Source organism: Ursus arctos, unplaced genomic scaffold (genome assembly GCF_023065955.2).
Source record: "Ursus arctos isolate Adak ecotype North America unplaced genomic scaffold, UrsArc2.0 scaffold_25, whole genome shotgun sequence".
In the NCBI taxonomy this organism is placed as follows: Eukaryota; Metazoa; Chordata; class Mammalia; order Carnivora; family Ursidae; genus Ursus; species Ursus arctos.
In genome coordinates, this window is record NW_026622930.1 from 33,811,801 (window position 1) to 33,832,089 (window position 20,289).

General features: G+C 49.8%; 1 long non-coding RNA gene across 1 annotated transcript; it reads right to left on the reverse strand.

The window, feature by feature from the left end:
• Positions 1-1,344: 1,344 nt before the first annotated feature.
• Positions 1,345-14,991, reverse strand: LOC113246278 (uncharacterized). The gene is made up of 3 exons (XR_006408331.3): positions 14,671-14,991; positions 11,460-11,514; positions 1,345-9,691 (listed from the first exon to the last, which is right to left on the reverse strand). It is a non-coding gene; the product is annotated as an uncharacterized LOC113246278 (long non-coding RNA).
• Between the last annotated feature and the right edge of the window lie 5,298 nt (positions 14,992-20,289).

The following is a 20,289-nucleotide window of genomic DNA, read 5'->3' on the forward strand; positions in this document are numbered from 1 at the left end:
GAATTTCTTTTACACCTGCAGCCCATTGATAAGGACACGGGATAGGAGGAAAGTAACATTCTCCCAGGAAGCTCCCAACTATCTTAACACCTTCTAGAGGGAAAAACAACCTTAACTTGACAATAGCAAGGCCTCCAGGATCCTGTGAGTCTTCTTTAACATATAAAGGTATTTTCCCAACCTCCCTTTTTCCTTACCTCCCCCAACCCCATACTATATAATCAGCCACCCCTCACAACCCGGGGCAGCAGCTCTTTCTGCCCACGGGTCCTGTCCCTGTGCTTTAATAAACCACCATTTTGCACCAAAGACGTCTCAAGAATTCTTCTTGGTTGATGGCTCCAGACTGCACCCCACTGAACCTCACCTATATTCCACAACCTCATCAAAGGCAGCGCCTAATTACCTGCTAAGTGGGGTGGAGAACATCGGGCCTCTTCGTTCAGAGAAGCCAGCGGTAACTGGTCTACAAGATACAGTTTTAGAGAGAAAGGCTGAGAGTGAAGTCAGTCCTTAAGAATTTAAATAACTGGACAGTTAAAGAACTCAAGAGATAGGGCGCCTGGGTGGCTCCGTCATTGAGCGTCTCCCTTCGGCTCTGGTCATGATCCCGGGGTCCTGGGATCGAGCCCCGCGTCGGGATTCCTGCTCAGCAGGAAGCTTGCTTCTCCCTCTCCCGCTTCCCCTGCTTGTGTTCCCTCTCCTGCTGTCTCTGTCAAATAAATAAAATCTAAAAAAAAAAAAGAACCCAGGGGAACATAAACCATCTGATGGCTTTGCCAGTGAGTAGAAAAAAGTCCCCTAAGTTGGAGGGGTGTCTAGGAAGCTAAACCCAAGTACCCCCTTACTAGAGGGCCTCTAGGTGTCCTCCGCTGACCTTCAGCACCCATCTCCTTTTGAAGTGAGAGATAATGAATCATAAAGAGCCCTCCAGCCCTTCATGCCCTCGTACTTCCTTCACCAGGTTTTTCCTACAAAGACCCAATGTTGTGAAAGACGCTCTACAATTTTTAAAAAAGGAGCGGTAATTCAGCCACCTCCACGCTGCTGTGTAACCGTGCAGGGTGTAAATGACGAGCGCATGCAAGCAGCTTTTCCCTACTTCTTAGTTATTCGAAATATAGATCGCTGCCAACCAACTTTTCATATTAGCATGAGATAGCCAGTGTTACCACGCCAAGCTAATAATTCTAGCCAAAAGGCAAAGAGACTTGACATTTTTGTTAGCATAGACATTACTATCTGTGTAAATGTACAATTTCTGAGAGACTTTCTGAAATACTTAAAATACTGAAAAATAGCAAATATCTCGGATGTGATCTGGAAATCCAGATCTCTAGGTCAGCAATCACTTTTCTAGAAGGTAATTTGAATCAGTCAACAACAGAAAGGATAAAAATGCCTTGACTACCTTTACACGTGAGGGAAAACAAGATGCTTGGAAGGGACATGCAGGTGACTGGACAGAAGTCTGCGTCAACGATGTTCATCTTGGGTCCCATTCTTACTTCCCAAGGGCTCCACAGTCCAGCCCCCTGTGGCAGTCAGCCAGGGATGTTTCTTCTGAAGGGGTCTCAGTGGTGACCGCTCAGCTGCTTGGAGCTCTTCCTTATGAAGCAGACAGGACACGTGCCCCTCTGTCGTGGGGAACTGTTGGATCTCCCCTCCTGGCCATCACCCCTGACACCCTCCTTCCTCCCGCGCTCTCTAGCCAGGCGTCTCAATACTTCTCCATCCCAGCCCCTGGAAGGAGTATATGCTGAACTTCCTCCAGGCCAAGAAGTAAAATAGATGGACCGGACTCACTGTTCACTCGCTAGTCCACGTTAGTGAGTCCACTAGAATCTCTAGTCCATTCGCTCCTTGGGCTGACTTTGCCAGGGACCACACAGGTCCGTGGGAGCTGAACTGGATCGGCCCCTCTTTTTTCCTGCCTCATAATCCACTTCTCTCTCCATTTCTTCTTTGGAGGACAGGAATTTTAAGGCCTTGGTATAAAATAAAATGAATCTCAGAAATTCTATCATGGTTTTCTTAAAGCAGTGTGGTTTTTTTACAGATTTTTTTTTTATTTTTAAGTAATCTCTATACCCGACATGGGGCCCGAACTCACAACCCCGAGATCAAGAGTCACATGTTCAACCAACTGAGCCAGCCAGGCGTCCCTTAAAGCAGTGTTTCAATGACAGAAGGTTTGGGGTCTTAAGGGAGAATGTTGGAAAATAAAAACTGAAGAGTAAGAATATATTGGAATATCGCCGACACAGATCAAAAAAGAAGATACCTGGAATTCCAAAAGCCAGTACCAATACACCAGGCAGGAAGATCCCGAGAGAAGAGAGGAGTTACTCATTGGTAGAAATATCTCTTGAGCAACGTGCCTGCCTGGTGGTCTCCTGAGCAGACTATCGGCCAGGAAGGATTACTGCACAGCTGGCTGGTGTGCTCCCCCTGGACGCCAGCATCTGCGTGCTCATGTCCTGAGTTCTCTTTGAGATCAGCAAATATTCTTTCCCTCAGGCTCAGTTCCCCTAAATAACCAATAGCAGACTTTTAATCCACAGCCCCAAGACCCAGACCTGCTACTGAAAGTCCCATGAAGTGCAAACCCGGCCCAAAGTGGGGCCAAAGCAAGATTTCAGCTGCTGTCCGGGTCCCCTTATCTGCACTGGGGTGTCTCTAGTCCCAAGGACCCCAGAGGAAGGCAGGAGAGTGCTGTGGCTAGGGCGTGGGCTTTTGCATCAGAGCCTGGCACTGCTGCGCGCCCCGGGGCAAGTAGTTCAGCGCTCTTAGTCTGTGTCCTCATCTACGACGTGTTGGCGGTGATGATAATAACAAGACCTGCTTCGGAGGGTCATGATGTGGATTAAATGGTGCTTAGCACAGCAGCTGGCGCAGTGTAAGCGCTCCATAAACGTCAGCTGTTGCTATTAATACCCAGCAGGCTTCCACTGCGTTGGTTTGGCAAGGACACTGCCCTGTGCTTCGCAGGACTCAAAGACAGTTTTCCCCTCTTATTGTTCTGTCTCTCAGCACTCTGACCAGAGACTCCAGAATCCCTGTGATGTCATTCTATTAGACTTTACAAGATGGGATCAGAGGACATCCTGCCTGCACAGTTGTCTTAAGCCCAGGCCACCAGTCCGTGGACCTGCCTATTGCTCTGGGGGGCTAGGGGCTCAAACTTCAATCTCCTATAAATGGCAACAGATCAGGAAGCAAAACCAATGCACCCCCTCATCACTGTGGTTCTTCCACGAGAAGGAAACCCTTTGATGGCCAAGGGGAAGCCCTTGATTCTAACCTCTGTTGTGGCCAAATCCCAGGGTGGTGGAGTTTCATCAGCTTAATGCAGTGGAGACAGAAGACCTGACCAGAAAGGAAGTGTGATTGAGGACTGACCTGCCCTCTCACATCTCGTCCCTCGCCTCTCCCAGAGGGAATTCAGACTGGAACACATCAATTTAGTATTCACAACGCTGGTTTAATGAAGGCTTTTGGAGACAACTGAGGTAGCTGTTTCTAAAGCCCTCTGATAGAAAGGGGAGCCCCTTGAGCATTGTTTCAAGTTGTTTACTGGAAGCTTCCAGAGCAGTCAAGCAATTATTTCATTGCAAAATCCAGGAAAAGCTGGAGAGAGAGATTTCCTAGGAAAACGGGACTCATTCTATGGAAAATGAGACGATCGAGAGCACAAGGATTACAATCGGAAAGGAGCTTGCAGACGATTTGTATTTTACAGATGAGGAAGCCTAGACTAAGGAAGACGGGGTGCGTTCCCCCAGATCATAGCAGTCGGCGGCACACAGGAATTAGTAATAGAAATAATATGCAGCTAGTGTTTACCACGCTTCAGGCATTCAGGGCTTCATGTGGACCTCGAGCACATTATTTAACCTCTCTGAGCCTCAGTTTCCCCATCTGTGAAATGGGGATAATAATAGTGTTTCCCTCAACTTTATAGGATGATGGTAAGGATTAAATGAGCTCTCTTTGGGTGGATCCTAGACTGGTAAATGCACTCTGGGTTAGTTCTTAACCACTACTATTACCAGAATGACTACCGTTTTCTGGGACGAGTGAAGGAGCTACTGTCTCTGGAAGAAAGGCAAACAAAGCCTATGGCCATTTCAAAGACAAAGACAATGCCCTCACCAGCCAAAATAAGTGTGGTTAACACCTCTGGCAAGAAAGCAGCCGTGACCTTCCACAGGGGGGCAGCAACGCCACCTGCCAAGAAATGGGACTCAGGCCACGGCAGGCAGAGAAGGCCCTGCTGGCCATAAGGGAGCTGGGGGGCAGCCAAGGAGATGGTGGTGGTGAGGAAGGCCAGGCATGCACCGGAGACAGGAGCTCAAGGAAGGGGCAACAGCAGTGACCCAGGGGAGGACAGGCAGGAATGAGGCAGCTGTCGAGGCCTGGAGTCAGAGTGATGGGATTTCCTGCTGGGAAAGTTCCCACAGGACAGAGGACAAGAGTCTGGATGGTGAGGGCTCTGAAAAAGACGGCCAAGGGGCGCCTGGGTGGCTCGGTTGGGTAAGCGCCAGACTGGATTTTGGCTCAGATCATGATCTCAGCGTGGGATCCAGTCCTGCGCTCGGCCGGAAGTCCGCTTGGGATTCTCTCTCACTCTCGCTCTCTGCCCCCCCCCCCGCCGCCCCTGCCCACAGGAGCGTGTGCGCTCTCTCTCTTTCTCTCCCTCTCTCTCTCTCTAAAATAAATAAATCAATCTTTAAAAAAAAAAAAGACGGCCAAGAACATTAAGTTTAAAGAAAATTCTGGCACTTGATATAGGAGTTTACCTTTGTCTGTGAATTTACACTGTTACCTCGTTTATTAAAGCATTTTTTCCTACCATACATCTCTGCAGAATTATTTATTTATTTTAGAGGGGCAGAGGGAGAGAGAGAGAGAATCTCAGGCTCCCCGCTGAGCATGGGGCTGGATCCCACCCCCATTTCAGTCTTCAGGCCGAAGAGGACGCTCTAGTAAGGGGCCAGTAAGCCCCCTGTGGCAGAGTTCTGTCCCAGACACTCTGCTGCAGGCCCCCAAAGCCACCTGGTCGTCCGGCAGGGGCTGGCAGTCAGCGGATTGCCTGGCCAGCAGTGGGGCTGTGGCCTGGAAGCCCGGGCTGGGCCGCCCCTCGGCAGCCTCCCTACTCTGCACCCAGACTGCAGGGCTGCACGGGGGGTGCGTTTTAAGGCAAAAAGCACCGGGCTCCTGACCACAACAGGGCTTTCCTTCGTACCCCTCCCATATGCTTGTGTGTCTGGGCGTCTGCATAGCAACAAAAACCCGAGTGTCCGCAAGGAACAGCCATTGAGGTCTATCAGCTCATGTGTGGGGTTGAGGCGTTTCCTGAACCCGACGGATGGGGAGTGGCGTGGGGTGCCTCATTTACCAGAGGCTCTTAGTCCATGAAAGTGGGTATTTTCCAATAGGCTGGAAACCATCGAACTTGGGAGGATAAATACAAGCAGCTCGTTCTGTAATAGCTTCAGCAAGCCTGTGTCTGTTGTCTCCCGCCTTCTCCCTGTTTCCTCCCTCCCCTCACTTCCTCCATGTTCTTTCCCCTGATCATCGACTCCTATGCCTTCAACCCCCATCTGCAGATACAACCATCAGGTACATATTTCCAGCTCCTCCTCTTTCCTGACCTTGATTCCACATGTCCAGACTTCTCCTGAGCATCTCCCCCTCCATGTGGTGCCAGCTTCTCACACTCAGTCCAGAGCTAAATTCCCCATGCGCTCCTCCCAGCTCTGAAGCTGAGTGCTTAGATCTCTCCCCATCCTGGCCCCCGAATTCGTAAGCTCCAAATTCGTCCGATTCTACCCTGAAAAGGTGTTTTGCTTCTGTCCTTTCCTTTGTGCTCCTATCACTGCCACGTCCCTAATTGTGGCTGTTGTCACTTCCTCCCGAGCTATTGCGACAGACACCTGCCCGGTCTCCCAGCTTCAACTCCTTGCCCCATCCCCATCCTCTCCAGGCTCTGCTGCCAGATTAATCATCCAAAAGATTGTGTGTGTGATGGATGACGTCACCCCTGATGACGGTGTGGGGAGACTGTCCTCCAGTCACTGTCTCCAGAATAAAATGCTAATTGCTTGGGCTTCAAAAGGGCAAAGAGGGGCATTGAATGAGTTTCCCCTCCTGAGCCAACTCTGACTGGCAGACGCATGAGGAATTACACACAGTGTGGAAAAGGACTCTGAGGCTGTATCCAGAGTTAATGGAAGAGATTCCCAGGAACAGAGTGGGTCATGTCTTCCATGATCCCTAAAAGAGGGTGGTGGGACACCCATGCCCCCTACAGCCCACCCCACTTCCAGACCTGCCATCATTTGACCCTCCATCATCATCTTTTTACCCTCAGAGCTCTCCGATTTCTTGCTAAAAAAGCAGAACACTGCCCTGTGTCCAACACCTCTTACCTCCCACCTACCTCTGGGTGTTATTCATGCACACAGCGGTCAGTCCAACCTATTACTCGAAGCCCCGTGCAAATTCCATCTCCTCCCTAAAAAGGTCCTTATTTTCCCCGAGCTGAACAGTATCTCCCATAAACCTCTTAATTTGTAGTCTCTCTGTGATATCACACCCTCCTTCCCATAAGCAACTGGACAGCAGAAGCCATGTGGCTGGTCCAGCACTTTGCACATGGTAGACAAAGATTTGTTAAATGAATGAATGAATATTCAAATGCGATATGAGTCCCTAATAATGACGCTGTCCATCAGTTATTTTCCAATTAGGTGAATCATGCAAGTATCACAATTGAATTATTGGCTAATTACTAGTCATCAAAGCTGTAACAGAAATGCAAGCCGGGTTCTGACGTACCTGCCCTTCCCTTTATTCTAAAACCCAGGGAACTTTATTATTGAACATTCCAGTCCCTCCTCTTGCCAGGCTCCCCAAGAGCACATGTGTGGCAGATAATTGAACCTCTCCAGGGCTCGTGCTCTACTGAGGCAGACAGAGAAGCCTTGGAGAATTGTCTTGGCAGTGTGAGGCCATTTGGGGAATTGATGCTGATTTTATCACAGATAGCATGTTGTTTCAGCTTGCCTCCTACGAGTTCATGTTCATTGTTCGCTCTCTGGTTTTCAAAGACTCAAAAATTAGTTGACTCAGAGCGCCCCCAAATTAAAAGGAAAAAAATACATACCCTGAGTAAATCCACTAAGAGGATGGCGGTGGATTGGGATCCTTGAGCGCTGATTTAAGAATGGGTCACCTGTATATGAGCCAGAGCAGGTAGAGCCCATTGGTCCCCTCACCTGATTGAGTATCAAGGTCTGCTGGGGAGATTTTTCTTCTAAAAAGGACAGGAGATTTCCCGTCCATTGAGATCCTATTTCAGTTGGTCTAGGATGAGGACTTGAAATACATATTCTAGAAAAATCTTTCCAGGCAATTCTGGTGTGCAGATACGTTTGGAAGCCAATAGTATAGAGGAGGGACTGTATGGAGAATGGGATTATTGTAAAGACTGAGAGAGCACTGTGCTTGCCTACCCGGCCTTGGAGTCTGTGCATGAGGCCGCCTGCTGGTCCTGCAGGACTGGGTCAGGCAGTAGTTCACCAGTTAAGTGTGCTAGAAGCATCATCAGGAGACACTGCTAGACAAGTAGTTTCCCAGGGCCCACCCCCCTCATTTTAAGGCAGTCGGTTTTGCGGAACCAGGAATTTGCATCTAACAAGCCCTCCGTGGGAACCTAATCAAGGTGAGATGAGAACCACGTGAGGGGATTCCTGCTACATATGTGGGTCCAAGCCCAGCTTTGGGGATGCCCCATGCCAGCCCAGATCAGTGTTCTACCCCCACATGGCCTTCTCTCTAAACCACCACCAAAAGTGGACTCCCCTTGCTCTGAAATCCCTGAGAATGAACTCTCTTCCTCTTAGAGACTTTGCATCGCCCTTGATAATGGTGACGATTCAGCCGGCCAGTCTCGGGGGCCACCCTAGGCAAAACCTGGCCTATATTGCCTGATAAGCCCCGCTGCTCTGCCACGGCTCACCCTGACCCAGGCCTGCTGTCACGGCGTCCTCCTCACCATGGGCAATTCATACGCCATGAGCTCTCATCTCCAGAGGCTCAAAGGGGTCTCCCAGAGGAGGCGAGAAAGCCACCAGCGGGGCTGCAGCAGGGGCTGCTAATGTGGAGTTTGCACAGTGTTGTGGGTGCTGAGGGAGCCCACGTGACCGGCGTCAGAACCACCCCATGCTTGCACCCCCATCCTGAACAACTGAGGGGTCCTGAGCCCCATCTCCCCTCACTATGAGGGGACACTGACTCAAACCACTAGATACAACTCTGAGCTCCCACCCGGGAGGGTTAGGGTTCACAGTGGCCCTTTGAAGGCAGCTTCTGTCCCTGTTGTCTCTGCTGGTGTAGCACAGCGGGTGATGGGGGGGCCCCTCAAACCAGGCAACACGTGTTTAATCCCAGCTCTGTCCTTTAGGGACAGCATGGCCTCGGGCTGTTAGTCAACTTGCATGTACCTTGATTTCCTCCCCAAAAGTGGGAATAAAGTTACTTACCTCACATTGGTGAGAAAAATACAAATGAGATAATACACATACTATCATCATTTTTTAAAGTAAACTCTACCCCCATCATGGGGCTCAAACTCACAACCCCAAGATCAAAAGTTGCATGCCCTATCAACTGAGCCAGCCAGGTGCCCCTGCACTATCATCATTTTAAAAGGCCAACTTATGACTCCGATGGTGGGAATTCCAGACTTGAGGGAGAGAAGAGCAAGCCTAAGGCAGGATTCTGAGAAAGCAGGAAGCCTGAGGCTCACCTGACATCCCGAAGTGTAGGGCCCTGCTTCTTTGCTGCCTAGGCCTTTAGACCCACAATCCCAGCAGCAGGCGTGAGAACAAGAGCGCCCCCTTCCGTGAGGACCATGACCGGCCTCACCCTGGGGTGCTGTCCTGAGCCCCTTCACCAATCCTGAGGGGCAAGGAGCTCCTATAAAAGTAGCAGCCACCCCACCGGCAGCTCCAAGACCTCCTGGCAGGCCGCAGTGGTCCTGAAGCCCTGGAGACCCGAGCTCCTCTCCACCAGGGTTTACAAACCCTCCTCACAGGTGGCTACCAGGCCTTCCTCCTGTGCGATGTCAACAGTCTGCACACCCCAGAGGTGGGCAGTGAGGGATTGCAGGGGAGAGGCTGCCAACAGGACTGAAGGTGTGGCTGACGGATGCCTGGCCAGAAGACAGCACTAGGCAGCATGAGGGTGTGCTGGTTGGTGCAGCAACGTTCCACCCCTTCTGCAGGTCTATCGTAGCTGGAACCAGCTGCCGAGTGTGTGTGTGTATGTGTGTGTGTGTGTGTGTGTGTGTGCACGTGTGTGCACGTGTGCGTGTGTCTTAGCTACTGCTGTGTAACAAAATATCCCGAAACCTAGCGGCCTTGAGGAGTGGTTACAAGCCTGTGTGCTGGCTGGGAAGTCTCTAGCCTCAGCTGGGCTTACTCACACCCTGGCAGTCCGCTGAGGGCAGAAGAGGCAGCTCTCCTTGTCTTGGCTGGGCTCTCACAGGTGGCTGGGGGTCAGCAGGTCATAAGATGGTCTATGCTGTCCTCAAGCTGGGACAATTGGCCGTCTTCCCATGTGGCCTCTATTCTGTTGACAGAGAACACCACTATCCTGGCCTTGTCCTCTAGGTGACAGGGTTCTGAGAGAGAGAAGAACAGAGAGAGAAAGAGAGTAGAAGTGTTCGAGGCTTCCTGAGGCCCAGGCCCTGAACTGGCCCGCCATCACTCTGCCATGTTCCACTAGTCAAAGCGAGTCTAGGAGAAGCCCAGATTCCAGGGCAGAAGAACTAGATTCCTTCTCTTCAAGGAGAAAGCTGCAAAGCCACATTTTTTTTTAAGTGGATATAGGGAAGGGAAGGATTGAGGTCACCTTTGCCAACAACTTACCCCCAAAATTCAGTGCTGGAAACAATTTTTAAGGCAGCATGGACTCACTATTGCCATTGTTAGGATGACTCTCTAGTTATGTCAACGGCGGATGAGCGAGTGAGTGAATTGCAATCCCACCCTCACACTTGGATTTAAGCACATGGTTCCATCCCTGCCCTTGGATAGTTCAGAATTCCAGTCACAATGCCCTAGCGGCTCCATTTCTCTGTCACGGAATTCCATCAGGATCCAGGGCTTTCTCAAGGCCAGCGGGGTGAAGTGAGGTCGGCAGGACTGCGGGCCAGACCCTGTAACCCAACAGGGGAGATGCCGCCAAGCGCACAGGAGCCTGGCAGCGTTCGGGCTCCTCCCTGGGGCTTAGGCGTCCCAGAAGTTGCTGAGCCTGGAGAATACAGACACACTGATGTCCTTTTCAAAAACAAGTGGCACCAGTGAGACCAGCAAGGGAACATAGGGCATAAATATGGAATGTACCTGGGAACGTGATCCTGGTGCTCGCCCCGGGAGAGAAGCTGAGCTGCAAAGGCCATGCCAGCAGGGCAGGGAACAGAGACGCTGTGGGAGGACCCTCTAGAGGCTTCCACACCCTCTGTCCTCCCTCTCAGCCACAGACCCAGAGACTATAGCTGTATGGTTTTTAATTTGCACTCTCTGCGTCTCCTTGTCAAATGGTTGCCTCCATATTCCAGTTTGGGACTTAAAGGTCCCACGTTCCCCGTGTGACGGAGGCTGTTAATCCTGGGAGTGCAGGATGCCTCCATCGAAAAGACGGGACTGCTCAGTGCCCAAAATAACAGGCTCAGGGAACGCACAGCCACCAAACCCTCCCGTACGCGTGAAACCTTCCTCTCCTGTCACCAGGCTGCATCCAGGCCAGTGTCGCTCTTGCCACTGGCCTCTGAGGGAACCTGGCGATGGGCACATCTCTCTTGGTTTTGTACTTCATGGCTACCCTAAGATCATCCTCAGAGCCTGTGCCCCTGAGTCCAGGCCGCTCCTCTGTCTCCTTTCTAAAAAGCCAGCAGGGGGAGCAGCCCCCAGAGCCTTGTTTGTATTTTTAACATCTGTCTCCTGCATATATTATACACAATCTCCTCACCCCCCACATGACTGGGATCAATTTGTTCTTTTTGGAAAAGGATTGTGGCAAGAAAAAAAGAAATCCCGAATACTAAATAATTAACTCAAGGACATCTTCCAAGAAAAATACAAGAATTCAAAAGAGTAATCTTCCACTTGAATGGTTTGGGCCTCTATTAATTATAACTTCCTATTCATTGTGATTAATGATTGCAAGGATGACATTTAGAACAGAAAGTTGGGAAAGAATAACAAGGGAAACTGTTATTCTTGTCTTTGTGATAAGATCTGACTTTAAAATAGTCTTTCCCAGAGGAAGTGACAGGACTTCATTTCTGGATCCTTTTAAAACTAGCCCTCGCAAAGCCCGGGAGAACACACTAGAAAGAGCACTTGTCCTCTAGGGACACACCAGAAATGCCCCGAAAGGTTCCTTACCTCTCTGCTTTCGGATGTGATAATGGTAGGACAACAGCAACCACAAATACAGGCCCTACAAATAAGGAGAGAAGTTTACTGTATTTTTTTTTTAAGATTTTATTTATTTATTTGACAGAGAGAGAGACAGCCAGCGAGAGAGGGAACACAAGCAGGGGGAGTGGGAGAGGAAGAAGCAGGCTCATAGCAGAGGAGCCTGATGTGGGGCTCGATCCCAGAATGCCGGGATCACGCCCTGAGCCGAAGGCAGACACTTAACCGCTGTGCCACCCAGGCGCCCCTTACTGTATTTTTTAAATAAATTATTGCAACTAGCTTAACAAGTTGATAGAAGAAAGCCATTAGTGAGCAGTTACTACTCTGCAGTTTCATGCTGGGAAGATGTTCCTCACTTCTTATTTGGATTTTCTTCTTCTCCATGGGCTCGATTAGCATACCATTTGGATCGCCTGCTAAACCCAATACCAAACGTGCCCCACACTTCAGATGCCAGTCTCCTCTGCAGACACAATCGTCAGGATCTGCTAGAACACGCAGCAGTGCCATGGTGCCTAAACCAGGGAGGTGAGGCATTGTCGGGGACTCAGAGCCACGGACAAGGAGATGCGCCAGAGCCACGTGGTATTCGGTGGCCCCCTTTGCAAATAAGCAGTGGTATGAGCTCCCCAAAGCCCAGCAGCTCCAACCTTCACCCCACTTCCTGGCCAGGTCCCTAGGACCCTGGATGCCTGGTTTCTGAGGGTCCCTCCCCTTACTGCAGCCTGCTGGCCAGCCAAGACCCCAGAGGGGCCCCGTGAAGCTGCACGTCCCAGCCCTGCCCCCATCAGCTCCTGCTCGGTGACTCGGGCACCATTGCCACGCAGCAAGAATGGACCCGGGGTTTGTGGAGATAGGAACAGCATTCAGCATCCCTGTTCACGTAGACACGGCTCACCTCTTGCCCTCAAGGCTGCAAAGACAGTACTTAGGGCTCAGAATGAGTCCCCCTCAAGGTACAGCTTTTCCACTCACACATCAGCAGCCATTTTACCTGGGACACACTCTAGTCCCTGAACACTCAATCCATCAGTTGGGGAAGGGGCTTTCCCTCAGCACATGCTGGTTACCACAGATTTTGGACCCCCTGCTAAATCTACCAGAGAACATACCACAGTTCCCAAGGCCCGGCCAGGAGAGGCACCACCCCCTCCGTCACGAGATTTCCTCTAAGTGGCTCGGTGGCAATTTCCTGGTTGAAGTCAGCCCACACCGTCAGACCTGGCTTTCCGTCTGTGCACTTGAGCACGTGTGTGTGTGTGTGTGTGTGTGTGTGTGTGTGTGTGTGCGCAGATGATGGTGATGGTAGTGAGAACAAGAAGAGTACTCTCAGGATCCTGATCTCTTCTCTCCCAAGAGTCTCAGCCCCTACATGACGAGGTAAATACAGGTAAAGGAAATTCTACCAAGCCCCAAATGCAAACAAGTGTGTACAGAATAACCTACTAAGAGATGAATTTGTGTTGGTCCTGCTACAGTGGGAGTGAAAATGAAGAGCATTTTTACGTCTCCCATCCCAAGAGGCCTTTTGTTGGACAGCTGGGCTCCCTAGCTTGGGGGAGTGTCCTTGGTTGTCAGTGTCCAGGAGATAGCCATGCATGTGCATGTGGGCACACATTTCCTCCCCTCCTCACAGAAGTACTTGGTTTGGAAGACTAAGCCAATTAAGAAACGGGGTACAGTAGGGGGAACAGCCTATTCCAGGAAGAGAAACCACACAACACCTAGAAGTGGCTGGATCTCTCTCTGAAGAGGTGCCATGCTGCGGGTACCCAGGAGATGGACCTCAGGCCAGGCAGCTTGGACCCCCTTGGTCCAGAAGCAGTGGGCCACCCTGTTCCTCTAGTCCTTTCCTCAGCAGGGACACTAAGAGTGTGGAGACCAGAGGCCCTGCCCCAGAAGATCATGGTCTGCCTGGGTCCTCTGAGATTTCCACAAGATTCCAAGGGAGCAGTGAGGCTAACCTGTAACCAATTTTGACTTCTTACTACTGGTAAGTGGGAGCTCAGAGGCAGATTTGATTTTCTTCAGAACAAATATAGCAGTGTGACAGTCATTATCCCTGAATGTGGTGGAGAAATTAGGAGAGAAGTGATATTTCACTTTACCCACCCGTGGAGACTTGAGAACAGCCAGCATGTCCTATCACACGGTGACACAGGGCCAGCTCCTAGGTCTCATTAGTTACAACCCAATCCTGTGTGGCGGGTAGAAATCAGACTCTACCCTCTTGAACCTTGCTGTCTTCCCTCCTTCCTCTCTCTCTCTTGCCCACATGGGTGGGCCTGGGGGGAGGGTAGCTGGAGACACCCTGGAATTAAAGAGATGGGGGAGCATTTTGGCTTCACTCCTTCCCCTCATTCTTCCTGTCATGTCCCAGCCACAGAAGGCTCTCAGTGGGTGTTGTAAGTGATGAATTAGCCGGTTTTTTTCTCTTTTCATCTTTAAAACCTAAGCCACGCTCCTCCAGTGCCTGCCAGAGATCTGGCCCCCATGAACCCCACTTCTCTTTCTTGCCCCTCCCATTCCCAGAGTCCTTTGTGGGAATGACCAGGCTGCACTAATTTGTAGTTTCTCTTATGCCAGTTAATAGGCACATTTCTAGATATTTTTGATAGGGTTCATCGATTCGTTAGTGGACTCTATGTTCTAGAAAGGCAAGAACCATGCCTGCCTTCTCCCCCACTGACATCGCCAGCTGATGCCCGGCTAAATGCAGGTCTCCATCTCTAACACCAAGCCATCTATGGCACTATAATGGCCTCCATGCCAAGAAGATGGGCTCTGGGGCCTAGAACTAACCCCTTGCTGCCAGCCTGGGCCCTCGTTCCCTTTGTCTTTCCTGCTTAAAATCAAGGTTACACCACCTCCTCATTCAGGGTTGAGAGGAGTGCAGGAAATCACAAGTGCCTTAAATCAGTATTTTGTGGACAGAACCAAATTCAAGAATGGAGGCAGCCAACCAGCCTGAGTCTATTAAGGCCCGACTTGCTTGGTTTGGTGCTGAAAGTAAACAGTTTTCTCAGCTGGGATGGATTTATGGCCCTGCCAAGGGCTTGCACAGGAAACTTGACAAGCCTCTGAATCCCCTTCTGCTTTGGGGTTCCCCCAGGGGCCAAGCCCTTCCAGCGAAGGCCATGAGACTCTCTACTTTGCCCCCAAACCACAGTCGTACCTCTGAAGCCAGGCAGCTCCTTCCCCTTTGACTCAATTCTCAGCCTGGAACGTCTCGCCAGCCCATTTTCTTCAAACACTGTGTGCTGATGAAAGGAGAGGTGACAGAGACATCAGGGCACTTCAGACACATCCCAGGGGAGACCCTGGCTGACCGGGATTTCCGTAATTTGATGTCCTGGAATCTACTAGCATATCCCAAGCTGAGCAGCTCCTCAGCATTCACTAATGGTTGTGTTTTACACCTGGCCCGTTTATGGCAGTAAATCCTGGGTGACACCTTGTAGCCACCACACACCTGTGTCTTTTTAAAACAACCCCAGTCTCTAGCAAAGCTGTCTGCTTTCTACAACTAAGTCAGCCCTCCCTTCCTTGTCACGCTGGTCAAGCCAGAGGGAGAGAAAAGCTGTCAATTAAAAAAAGAGAGGAAAAGAGGAGAGAGAAAAGTCCCCAGAGGTGAATTTTGCACCGTCCACTGGACGCCCTAGCCAGAGCCCCTGTGTGCAGGCCCGCTGGCTGAGGCTGTTGGCCTGTCCTTCTCTTCGTGTCCCCCTGCTCCTCCCCCAGCCTGCACTCCCAGACACCGGAAGTGTGCGTTGCTGGGGCACCTGTGTGAGTGTGCAGCCGGTTCCTGGGGTCCCGCCTTCCCTGGGGGGAGCCAGAGAACTTCTCCACCAGGTCGGGTGCCTGAATGTCACCTCTCTGCCCCATCTGTTGCCGCTTCATAGTTTCTATCCTGCATTTCCGGTTCCCTGTATTCTGGGCTCCATCTGTTCCAGCTCTAGTCCCTCCACCGGCCACCGCAGTGCGGGAGCGTCCTCTCCCCATTCAAGGGCATTGTCCCTGCCTGTGCAGTGAGCAGAGGGCTCGTGTGTCCTGTTCCAGGGCCTCCCGCTCAGGTGCAGGGCAGCCCTGACCGGTGAGAGCCCGGTTCCTCCGGACACAGGGATGGGTTCCCTCGGGGATAACCCGCGGTGGGAGGGGCCCTATCAGAGTTTTTCTGCGTTGTGAGAACTGAGGGTTTTGCAAGCCGGAAGCTCTGGAGAGGGGCGGGCTGGGAGGCAGGGGATATTTGCCGTGGGCGGAGAGAGCCACACCGAGAATAAAGCCAAGACTGAGGAAGGGGGAGGAGAAAAAAGTGGGATCCTGAAGATACCATTTGAGTATCTAAGACGAGAGCCTCTCCTGGACATTCTGGTTGCATGAGCCAACCCGTCTCTTCCTTGCTGAAGCTGAAGCAAGAGGGATGTTGTCACTTGTGAGCACTGTCTCACTAATACCTCTTCAGACTCCAGACCTATTGGAGTCATTTTTCTCTTTTTCAAGAGTCTTCCAGTTGCAAGTAACAAAAACTCAACTCAAGTTAACTTATGCCAAAAAAGGGGAGAAAATACTAAACTGCAAGAAGGGACATGAGTGGGTACAACTGACCTTAGGGACAACAGCACTGGAACTTTCTTAGATGTCTGTCTCTGCTTCTCTGCATATCCACCAAGGTCCCCTGGACATAGGCCCTTACAGCCTCGTGAAGACAGAACAGTCTCAGGGAAGGACTCTGATGGCCCTGCCTTGTGTCTGTCCCCGGACCCATATCTGCAGCCTGGGATGGGGGGCTGTGGTTGGCCTCTCCTGGGTCACTCACCCCTCTACAGGCAGAAAGAGGAAGTCCGTCAGTAGCAGAAGGTGGAAAAAGAAGAGGTAGCCACCCCACCTTCCTCCCTCGGGAGCATTAACACCTCTCCCTAAAGCTCTCCTGCTAAAACCCATTCAGATACCACGTACCTGGCAGTCAGCTCGGCCCTGGCAGAATTAACCTGGCAATCAAGCTCCCCTACATTTATGTGATTGAATTTTTGGACAGCGCTTGGGGTGTTAAAGTAGGGTGTTACTTTATATTTAAAAACCTTAAAAATGTTTATTTTGCAGCTTCATTTTCATTCTCTGTTATTTGACAGTTTTTTTCAAGAGAGGGTGAGACAATCAGCATGTCCTCAGACCACGGTCTCCTGCTGAGTCGTGCACAGTAACCTAGCAGCCTGGAGAGCCGCAGCCCGTGCCCGCCCCTCCGCCAACACCTGCATCCACAGTCCACCTTGACAATGTCCCCCTTCCAGCCTTCCGAAGGCAGGTGTGCAGGTGTGTGGATGTGTGTGCACACAGGTGGGTGGTGCCTTGTGTGTTTCTAGACAAGGAGGGGCGTGGAAGGACAGGCGAGGGCTGGTAGACCAAGGCAGGTAGTGGGGAAAACGTGCACAGAGCCACTTCTCCTCACTGTGTACGCTGAACGGTTTGTCACAGCCTGGCAAGAGCTGCGAACGTGGTAGAAGCTCTTATTTGTAAATATCACTCAGATTTTTGGACAGACTTTTTAAGGTCAGGAGATGGAGTCCAGAGTTTATAGAGTTTGCTAGCAACCCATTTGTCTTACTCGATCCAGAGCTTTTAGGCAAGGCTACCAAAGACTCTTCTTCCAATGAGTTTTGGATGTTCTTGCCAATATTTTATAACAAGGGACCTGGCTGGAATATTGAAATGGTGGACACACTCCTTTTAAGGGAACACAGAAATTATAATGGGTCAGGGCTGAAATACACATACCAGAGAGGTTAACATAAGACGACTGAAAAATTATTTGTAACTACTGAATGATTTAGTGAATTAATCTATGAACAGCACCAAAACAAAATTTCAATCCTTCGAGTCATCTGTGATAATATTTAGTAACTGCCAGTATTCCAAATAGTTGAAGCCGTAACTAATTCTTGTGATGAATCATGTGTTAGTTCACTTAGCTGGCCTTCTCCCTTAAAACATTTATATCTCCTTGCCATTAAAATGTCTCAATTATTTATAAGGACTTTTTATGTGATTCAAGTGTATTGAAAACAACTGAACAACCAAACTTTAAATATGTTCTCATTCTAATCACAAACTATTTTAAAGACTTTTCTTAACAATATCCAAGTCTTTATATCAGCTAATTATTCTTGTTGATATGAAAAATACTCTAACATGCTCCTGATAACAGCTGCTGATATAAAAAATAGGCCAGATAATTTTTTAAAAATTTTTTAATGATTTTATTTATTTGAGAGAGAGAGAATGAGAGAGAGAGCGCGAGAGAGCATGAGAGGGGGAAGGGTCAGAGGGAGAAGCCGACTCCTAGCTGAGCAGGGAGCCACATGCGGGACTCGATCCTGGGACTCCAGAATCATGACCTGAGATGAAGGCAGTCGCTTAACCAACTGAGTCAGCCAGGCGCCCCTAGGCCAGATAATTTTAATGAAGAATACATAAATATTTTGTAACGCGTGTATGAAGCATTGGCATACCTGCAATAACTACATGTGGACACTAGAGGGAGGTAGACAGAGGGTGAGAAGGAAGGGGAAAAAGATGGGCTACACAGACGTTGAATTTGAATGAAGAATGTATTTTGGCTTGACCCCCTTTGATGCTCCTTTACTGGAGGCCACACCCAGGAACCTAATTAGAAATACGACATGTGACTCACATCACATGTATTCACTTCATTTGGAAAGAGACCTGAGCGTATCAGACTTATCTCTGAAAAAAGAAAGCCCATCCTCATGCTCCCTCTCCCCACCCAATACTTGCAGAACGCATTCCAGTTTTCAAAATGATTTCATCTACATTATCTTATTTGGGAGTCAATGTGGTGTAGCAGAAAGAAAATTAGACTTGAGTCAGGGAACTGAATTGTAGTCTGGGCTCTTCCTCTCGGTGCCGGTGACCTTGGACGAGGTACTTCGTCTGTCTGGGCAGCAGCGTCCTCATATGTGAGATGCCAGTGTGAGAACAGATCATCTCAGAGGTCCTTTCAATTCTAAAACTCTATAATTTTATGATACAGCTTGTGTAAGAGAGAAAGAATGTATAAGTGTATGTGTGTGTGTGTGTACCTATGAATGTGTGTCCTGACTTGCACATGAATTCTTTCAAATGAAAACATTATTCTGCCTTCACTGAAAACATTTTCTCCCTCTGCCTTGGAGGAGTAACACAAACGCCAGGGAGCCCCCACGTAGTGAAACAGCCCCTCCGGGACTCGGCAAGTACCAAGATTGGGTTACAAAACCTAATGTGTATGTGAAATGTTTCCATCAACTTATAAAATAAAATTCCAATAAAAGCAGTGGCTTTTTATTATTATTTAGATTTAGATCATCCCCTGCAGTGCTGAAAAGCCAAAGGCAACCTCCTGAGTTTAGTAGGATCTCGGAATGAAATGGAAACTGAATGTATCGAGGGAAATAGATGCATTAGACATTGTCCTACCTAAACGGCAATTCTTGTTCTTTGTTTTTAGTGTGTGTTTCTTTAAGCCCAGCAAATAGTGCAAATGCTTAAAAGCTCATTAGAATTTTAAAGAGTTCTCCACCTGCTGATCCATTCTAACTTTTAGAATTTCTGAATCATTTTCGGTCTTAACTCAGGCTCCACTGTGTCATTTTCATTAAATTAACACAAAGCAATTCTCATCCCCAGCCTGGAAGAAATCCTTTAACTCCCCTGTCTGGGAGTGTGCAGATGCCCACCCTGTTTCTCACCCATGTCTGCAACTTTCAGTTCCCGAACTTCTGGCTCAAGGAAAAAAAATAAATAAAACAGAGACAGACTCTGGGAAAGCCAGGAGCGTGCATCCAGGAGGCCCGCCCAGGGATGGGAGGGGCTCATTTCATGGACCATCAGGTCACGGCTTAGGCGGGAGGCTCAGGAAGCCAGAGAGCCCCGTTCCAGGGTACCCCGGAGCATGGTGAGGAGGGCTCCAACGGGCAGTTCCCCAGGTCAGTGCAACCCAATCTGAGAAGCAGAGAGCAGGCAGGGTTGTGCAGAGAGCATCTAGATTCTCCGGTGCTGTGGCTGCGTAAGGGTTAAGTTGACAGCATCCACACTGACAGGAAGAGGAGCCAGTAGGAACCTGAAAGCTTCAAAGGCATCTTGGTCAGATCCCTAGAGCCCTAGTCTCCAGAGGAATGCCAGGTTATGGGAAATGCTTCATTCAACCATTCATAGTAGGCTTCTACTGGCACCGTTCAAGGCAGTAGGGATACATCTGTGAACAAGTCAAACAAAAATCCCTGCTGTCGTGGAGCTTCTGTCCTTGTGAGGGGAAAGAGTCTAAATATAGTCATAAATACACGATCGAGTATCCTGGGTCCTTCCTGGCAGCAGCTGCTGTGGGAAAAGTCAAGTAAGGTGAGAAGAATGAGAAGGGTTGGGGGCCAGGGAAGAAGTGTTTGCAGTTTGAAAAGAGTGGTCGGGGAAACTCACTAAAAAGGTGACATTCAGTAAAGATGTTTAAAAGGTGGGCAGAGAGCCATGCGGGCGTGTAGAGGGAGAGCACTCCAGGCAGAGCAGAAGCCCGTGCCAAGGCCCTGAGGCAGCATCAGGATGTTCCCGGGGTAGGAATATGGCAGGAGCAGAGTGAATGAGGGGGACAGTGGAAAGAGGAGGTCATAGAAGCAATAATCACCAAAACGTGGAGAGCATTTGAAGTCATCATGAAGACTTTGGTTTTTACTTTGAGTGAAATGGGGAGCCCTTGGAGGGTCTTGAAAAGAGAAGTGACATCGTCTGATTTACATCGTAATAGGAC